The sequence below is a fragment of the Adiantum capillus-veneris genome, chromosome 6 (assembly GCF_014529385.1).
Source record: "Adiantum capillus-veneris isolate H3 chromosome 6, ASM1452938v2, whole genome shotgun sequence".
In the NCBI taxonomy this organism is placed as follows: domain Eukaryota; kingdom Viridiplantae; phylum Streptophyta; class Polypodiopsida; order Polypodiales; family Pteridaceae; genus Adiantum; species Adiantum capillus-veneris.
The window spans coordinates 99,886,377-99,893,655 of NC_140936.1; positions in this window are offsets into that span (position 1 = coordinate 99,886,377).

The following is a 7,279-nucleotide window of genomic DNA, read 5'->3' on the forward strand; positions in this document are numbered from 1 at the left end:
TGAGAACCTACACAAGTAAGTCCAAAACTTCTTCAAGCTTCACCATCACAAGGATTTTCTCACTTCATTCAACCATCTTACTTCAACCATCCACCTCATTCTACCCATTGTAAATATATCATTAACTTTCTAGTGATTACTAACACTAACCACTAACATACTAACACAAAATAGCCATTGACCTAACCATAAAAGACACCTCACCTCAAGACATGTGTATAGTAACTCTCTCTCTCTCTCTCTCTCTCTCTCTCTCTCTCTCTCTCTCTCTCTCTCTCTCTCTCTCCTTACTTACTTTCACCTTATCTACCATCAATAATGCTCTCTTTTGAGCCCACACCCATGACTCAAACAGACAAAGAAGGCCCGCAATGTTTTGATATTCAAAAAAATCATAATCCTGATTTGTTAGCTTGTAAATTAGGATTTCCAATAATCTTAATGAGGGGTCTCCAACCTATAAATAGGCCCCTCTCCTTCTTGTAAAACAACCTCCAACATCTCACATAGCACCCCAACACTCTAGGCGTGAGGAGAGACTTAGGTGTAGCAACCACTTGTGAGCTTCACTCTTGGTGTGAGAGAAGCCTTCAAGCTACACATTGCAAGTGAGAGAGCGTGAGTTCCTCAAATCTCAAAACCACTATTGTATATGCTCCTTCATCATCAATAAATTGAGGTTTGGTGCATCAAAGGCGTGATTCGACATTCAAATCTTTGTCCTTCCATTTGTGCAATACGGTTTGGTGAATTCAAGGTGACTTGTGTATTTTGAGTTTTCTTTCGGTTGATCTTGATTTTAGAAAGTGTTTTAGTGTGTTTTTCATTGCCAATTTTGTGTCCATTGTAAGAGGGTATTGTGGTGAGAGGTCTCCCACACCCTAAGACAGTGTGTGTGTGTGTGTGTTTTGGCAATGATTAGCAATCACTAAGCATTGAGTGAGTTTTTGTACAAGCTCTACGATAGCATCATAACAAACTATCTCCATTTACAAGTCACAAATAAGGTATTACGCAAGATCCTTTTCTCTCTCTCTTCCCTTTGCTCTAGCTCTCTCTTGTCTATTTTGTGTGTGTCTTGGTGTGAGGTTGCTTGTGTGTGTTGTGTGGTGCATCTTTTTGGTTGTACCAAAATCTCTCTTGCGTCCTAGTTCGCATACCATAACTAGGTGGTGCCCCTATCTTGTTTGGGTTTGGATGTGGGTTTGTTGTTTTTTTGTGCTTGTAGTTTCCCCAACCCCAATTGAACAGCATGGGAGCCTTGAGGGGTGTTTAGAGGTCGCCTCTCTTGTTGCCCGCCCCGGACCGCCTCAGTACCTTGTCCTTTGACAGAGTAGTTAGTGGTATAGTGAAACTTATACAATGATGGAGTGTCATACATTCATTATACTAGTACGCCATGCATACATATTAAAAAATAAAATAATAAGCCCTTGTCTTCATTGACAGTCTCAACCCTGTGAGCCCCTAGTGTATGTGCCTTGCACGATTACATTCGCACGGATACATCAAAGTGTAGTGTTGCATCAACTGTGAGCTTATATCCACATAGTGCTAAAGTTGTGTGCCATTATCATTGATCCAAAGTCAATCAATAATAACTTTGCACATAAGCGGAGTCTTGCTTTGCATGAAATGTTGCAAAGCACTTTGCTTTGTACAGCGGTGGTGCAACCAAAGTTGGTCCATGCTGGGAAGTGTGCTATGCAGTGCAAAGGGTGCTAGAAAGCGCATGGAAAAGGGCTATAAAGCAAGTATGAAGGCCCTAGGGAGGCAAGTGGCAGCGGAGATGTATACGTGATATGTTTTTTAGGCCAAAAATGTCCGAAGATGGTCCAGTTGGGGTGATAGGTAAAGATGCCCAGGATGCTAAGTTAGTGCTCTAGAATATGGTCCTTAAGATGATGTGCAAGTTGGTTCAGACGGTTTGTCAAACGGAGCCCCGTGGTGAGAGATATTGAAGTTCAAATTTAAAATGCTTTGCAAATCCCCGACGAACAGGGCAGGTGGGGGACAGGTGGCTTGAGGTGATATGAATGGATAGGCATGAAGTGCTTGAGCTAGGAAGCAGCCAGTCTTTTTGGATTTCAGTTTAGTGCTCAGAGGGACAAGTCATGGCCTAGGGAATATTTGACAGGGGCTCTTTTTGAAATCACCAAGGTTTTGGGAAAGAAATCAATATGGAAAAATCAACCAGAGTTTACAGCCCACTCATCAAAGTTGCAGGCATTGGGGTACGTCCAAGCCAAGCTCATAGACGACCGTGACAAAGGCTAATCGGGTATTTTCCAGCATTATGGATTGTCGTTCGAGTATGTGAGAGGGCTGAAATGTTGTGAGGTTCTTAGGATATATTTTCAGCAAGATGAAATTTGATATGGCGGGGTCGAATGGAGACTTAATAATGTGGGTGGTTTTGAGCACCGATGGCATACGAGATGGAGGTTTGGAAGTTAAAGTCCTTAATTGTAAGTTCAAAAGTAAAAAGGTAACCTTCAAGGCTACAAGGAAAAAAAAAGGAATTGGGTAAAAACTAAAAAGAAGACTCAAAAGAGGTAGTGGCGCCAAGCGCTACTGTTGGGGAGTCTTTTATTGCAAATTTGGAAATAAAAGATGAGAAAAGGAAAAAAAAAAGGTGAGAGTAGTGTCTTCAAAAAGAAGGGTTTCTTTTCTTTGGACTTGGCGAGGAAGAAGAGGATTTGGAAGAAGAAGAAGAAGGGGCCCGTGCAACCGGTGGTCAAAGCCGCACGAGGAAAGTCATCGAAGTTGCACCAGGTGGTGGAACACCGCATAGTGGTTGGGAAGTGAAATAGTTGGAACGGTTCACCAAGGTGCTTCCTCGGAGGGGAAAGTGCAAAAGGATGATAGTAGTTGAGAAGCAAGTTAGTGGCTTCTGGACAAAGAGAAGGGTTCAACAAGCGGTGAAAAATATCTTGGGAGCCTCTTGCATAGAGGGTTGTGCCTGTGGAGAAAAATGGAGTTTTTTCTTTGGGGAATATCCATGCTCATGGTATCTCGAAGCCATGGTCATGGTGTTTCAAAAGCTATAATTAGTTTTTGTGGAATCAAGATTGCACCCTCGGAGGGTTCACTATGTGTAAAACTACCATATCACGTGCGTTCAAGACATGTTTGTAAAACATTAGGAAATTTTGGAGGTCATTTGGAGGGCCTTATTGAAGAGAGAGAAAAGAAGGCGCAACCAATGAGCAGCAACCTTACGTAACGTAGAAATGCATGGAAAATATCACAAAAATGAAAGAAAGCATTTTAAAATATTGAGATTTGTCCCATTTTCGTAAGGTAACTTCCTCGTCTAACAAAGTTGGGCCCACTGCCAGTAGCCGTCAAGTTGCTATCCACTACCTTTATGAAAGTCTTGCAAAACTCATTCTCCCTCCATTATAGCTATGCAGTTGTCTTCTTCTCACCCAAGAAGTTCTAGAGGTTGCTATACACTTTCCCCAACTAACCTCACCATTAATGTGCCAAGAAGACCATGTAGTAGCATAAGCACTATCTTAATCTCAAACTCTCTCACTACAGATATAGGTGGAAAGAGTAGAGGATAAGCAAAGGTTCTTGGGTTCTTATGCAGCGAAGAAGGAGAAAAATCTCGAAAGCAACAGATTCGTTCTACATGGAAAGCAAGAGTTCTTGATTTCAAAGTCGAGGTTGGTAAGAAGACTGTGAAAGAGATCTTTGTTCAACATGTTTTCACTCACTCAGATGTGATTGCAAATGGCGGTGATGTCTCCATGGGGCATAATCCATGATGCAACTATGAGTTAATTATTTAGCACTCCTCTATAAATGTTATCTTACATTTCAAATGTGAATCTGTTTTTTTCTTCTCTTATTATAGATATTTAAATAGGTTATAGAGATGTTTGTATTTATTTCTACTCTTTTACATTCACAAATGCGTATCCTTCCTCATATAAGGAATGGGAGCCACTGGAGTGCATTATATGTCTCATCTCTGTGACCCATGCTCATATTGGGGTCTTGCAATATGCGGGCAAAACTAGCAAAAGCCTTGCAAATGAGGGTATTTTCTTCCATGACCATTTCTACCAACTCAATCAAAGGAATCGGAGAGGAGTTAGTGAAGGTTTCACTTCCAACCAACTGGAACTTCGTGGATTGGCCCATTGCCGACACAACAATGAGTGAGGCATTGAGGAGCAGGCTCTATAGGGATGTTCAGAAGTCTCTCTGAAACTCTGTACCTACTAAATTGGTGAAACTTGCAAATTTCTGACATGTTGGTCTCTTTGTTGAGTTCTTTCATACCTGCAATGTACATGTTGCTAAAACTATGCAGCTTTGCAAATCTTTTGATTCCCTCTTGTGTGATAAGCTTCTTGATCGAGGGTGGTACGTGCAAGAAACAAATGGCATATGTTGTGAGATTGCTCTTGACACTTTCATTGTCAAGTATATGCTTGAGACACACACATTAATAATATGCTTTTGGTACAAGCGTTCTCACATTGTTGAAGGTTGCTATGTGCCTTTGGATCAAGAAGCAACAAGTTTGGCAAACAATGTTGTCATAGACGTGGAAGTGGTGGACAAAGACCTAAATCTTATGACGATAATTACAATAAGACAGCAATCCAATCTTTTGCAACTGACATGACATAGTGGAGGAGACTGCCGACATTGACTCCTTAAACTGGGTGGATGTAGAGTAATCTGTGTGGAGATTCTTTCTGGCCATATTCAAATTGTGTGCATGTAATCTAGCCTGAATGGCTTCTACAAAATGCTACTTTTTTTACTAGTTTAATTTTAATATCAAGTGTTTGCTCAAGGCTCTCTCTCTCTCTCTCTCTCTCTCTCTCTCTCTCTCTGAGTATTCAAAACACATGGAAAGGTAGACAATATTAATTTATTGTATAAAACAATGAATTACTAAGTACATTTGTAAGTACAAATTCCGATGCGCTCAATGGGCTTAAGTACATTCCTTGCAGGTATGAGACCAAAATGTTCTCTAGTTAAAAATCGTGAAGATGCCCTTCAAATGAGGTGGGGAAATAGTAGTGCCGTGTGGATTAATTAAACCCTTATGGTACTTCATTTTATTTTGTACCCAGACATTCTATTAGATACATAAGGATTATATGAGTTTGATCCCAGAGGCCTTTTGCAGACGGCTAATATAACATTTTATTTCATTTAGCTAGCTCTCTTACCCCTCCCACTATGACTCGTTACAGCAGTAGACATTGAGGAAGCTCTTCCACGACAACTACAATACTTTCTCAGACAAATGCCCAATGTTGGGCATCTATGAGAATTGACGACAACGTTGATGATTTTAGTCTGACATTTTTAGAATTTTTGTTTTAGTCTTTTACCTTACTTTGTTTTCTTTTATTACCTAAGCATTGAATTCAATCATTAAGGATTGTATCACTTTGGTCTCATAGGCTTTTTGTAGACGAGTGATATAGAATTGCATTTCATATCGCTCTCTCTCTTTCCCCTCCCAGTACTACTACTTACAACGGCAAACATTGATGAATTTCTTCAACAAGCAGTGCAATACCTTCTCCGACAATGTCGAGCGGTGATGATGATGATGATGGTTTAATTTGACAATTTTAGACTTTTAGTTTTAGTCATTCAATTTACTTTATATTATTTTATTTTGTACCCAAGCATTGGTTTAGATCCACATTAAGGATTGTATTATTTTGGTCTCATGTCCTTTTGAAGATGGTTAATATAAAATTTTCTCTCTCTCTCTCTCTCTCTCTCTCTCTCTCTCTCTCTCTCTCTCTCTCTCTCTCTCTCACACACCCCCCCTTTTTATACTGGCTATGATGCGCACTCGGTGATGTTCAAGCCCACCTCCAACATCGTCTATCTCATCAAATATTTGCCGCTTTCTCTCCCCCTTCATATAAAGCTTTAAATCTTGTCCTAGAAACCGCAAGAATTTCAAGCTTGCACATATTTTCACTGGTTAGCAAAAATGTGTTTTTCTAGCCCTGTCAGTGTAGCCACGAGCATGGTTGGCCTCAACACCATACAACATGGAGACCATAGTTGGGCATGAAAAGCCAAGACAAAATTTGTTATACCACAGCTAAAGATTGTTGTCCTCAACATACTATTTTTGGACATAGAACAAGGCACAATTTTAAATCAAATATGGAGAAATTGTGAGACAATTGGCTTAATTTGAATGTTTTTACACTAAGTTTTCTTTAAATTATCTAGGGCTTCTCGCCTTTAAATTTCAAATTTAGAGGTGAATCTCACTTTTTGTACATGAGATTACACTAACCCTAGGTTTTACTTCAAGCATTGCTAATTATTTTCACTATTACCTGGTCTAACCACCCCCACCAATTCAATCATGACTTGTTTTTGCTCTTATTATGGACATAAACCTAGCGGTAGGGTTTCCAATGCTAAAGGAATTACCAAAAAAATCCACTACTACAACACGTCGCGTAGAAATCGACGTAGATACCGACGAGATAAAGTTAGTTTTAAAACTAAAAAGCGCTGAAATAGGCCTCGAAAAAGACGTCGGTATACTTTGCATCGGAATCAACTTAGAAATAAGCGTCAGAATCAACTTAAAAATAAGCACTGGTAATTGTAAAGGATATTCCGACGTAGCCTCAAAATTTTATACCAACGCCTGTACCGTACTTTGTACCGACGACCAAACCTACAAATTTTTTTTTGACAGAGAGGGCTAGGAACTGATGTTGCATGTATTGCAGAAAAAGAAAACTGCCCTCTCTGCCCAAAGGAAGAGTGCAGAAGCAACCACACTCCACCTACAAGCTGACACTAAAGAGAGAGTGTATGGCAATTAGTAAAATTGTAAGAATAACATAACCACAAAATCAAAAGCTTGATCATGGAATAACGGCATATAGATTTTATAACCATAATTAAAACATGAGTCAAAAACTGCAAAACCATAAACATAACCCGTTTACCATACCATAACCATTACCATAACTTGCTTGTCACACCATAACCATCACATGATTGCCATACCATCATAGCAAAACCATAACCTTAACTTGAATGCCAAACCTTAACCATAACATCTGTGTCATACCATAAACATTACCATAAACCATAAACATAAGCACTACAAAACTGTACATATGCAAACAATCACTGAGTGAGACTGTAACAAGAAGACCACAACTACAAAAAAGACTGTACCAAGAAGACTGTATAAAGATGACTCGGTAAAATTATATCAAGAAGACCCTCATGATAATGCCTCCTAGTT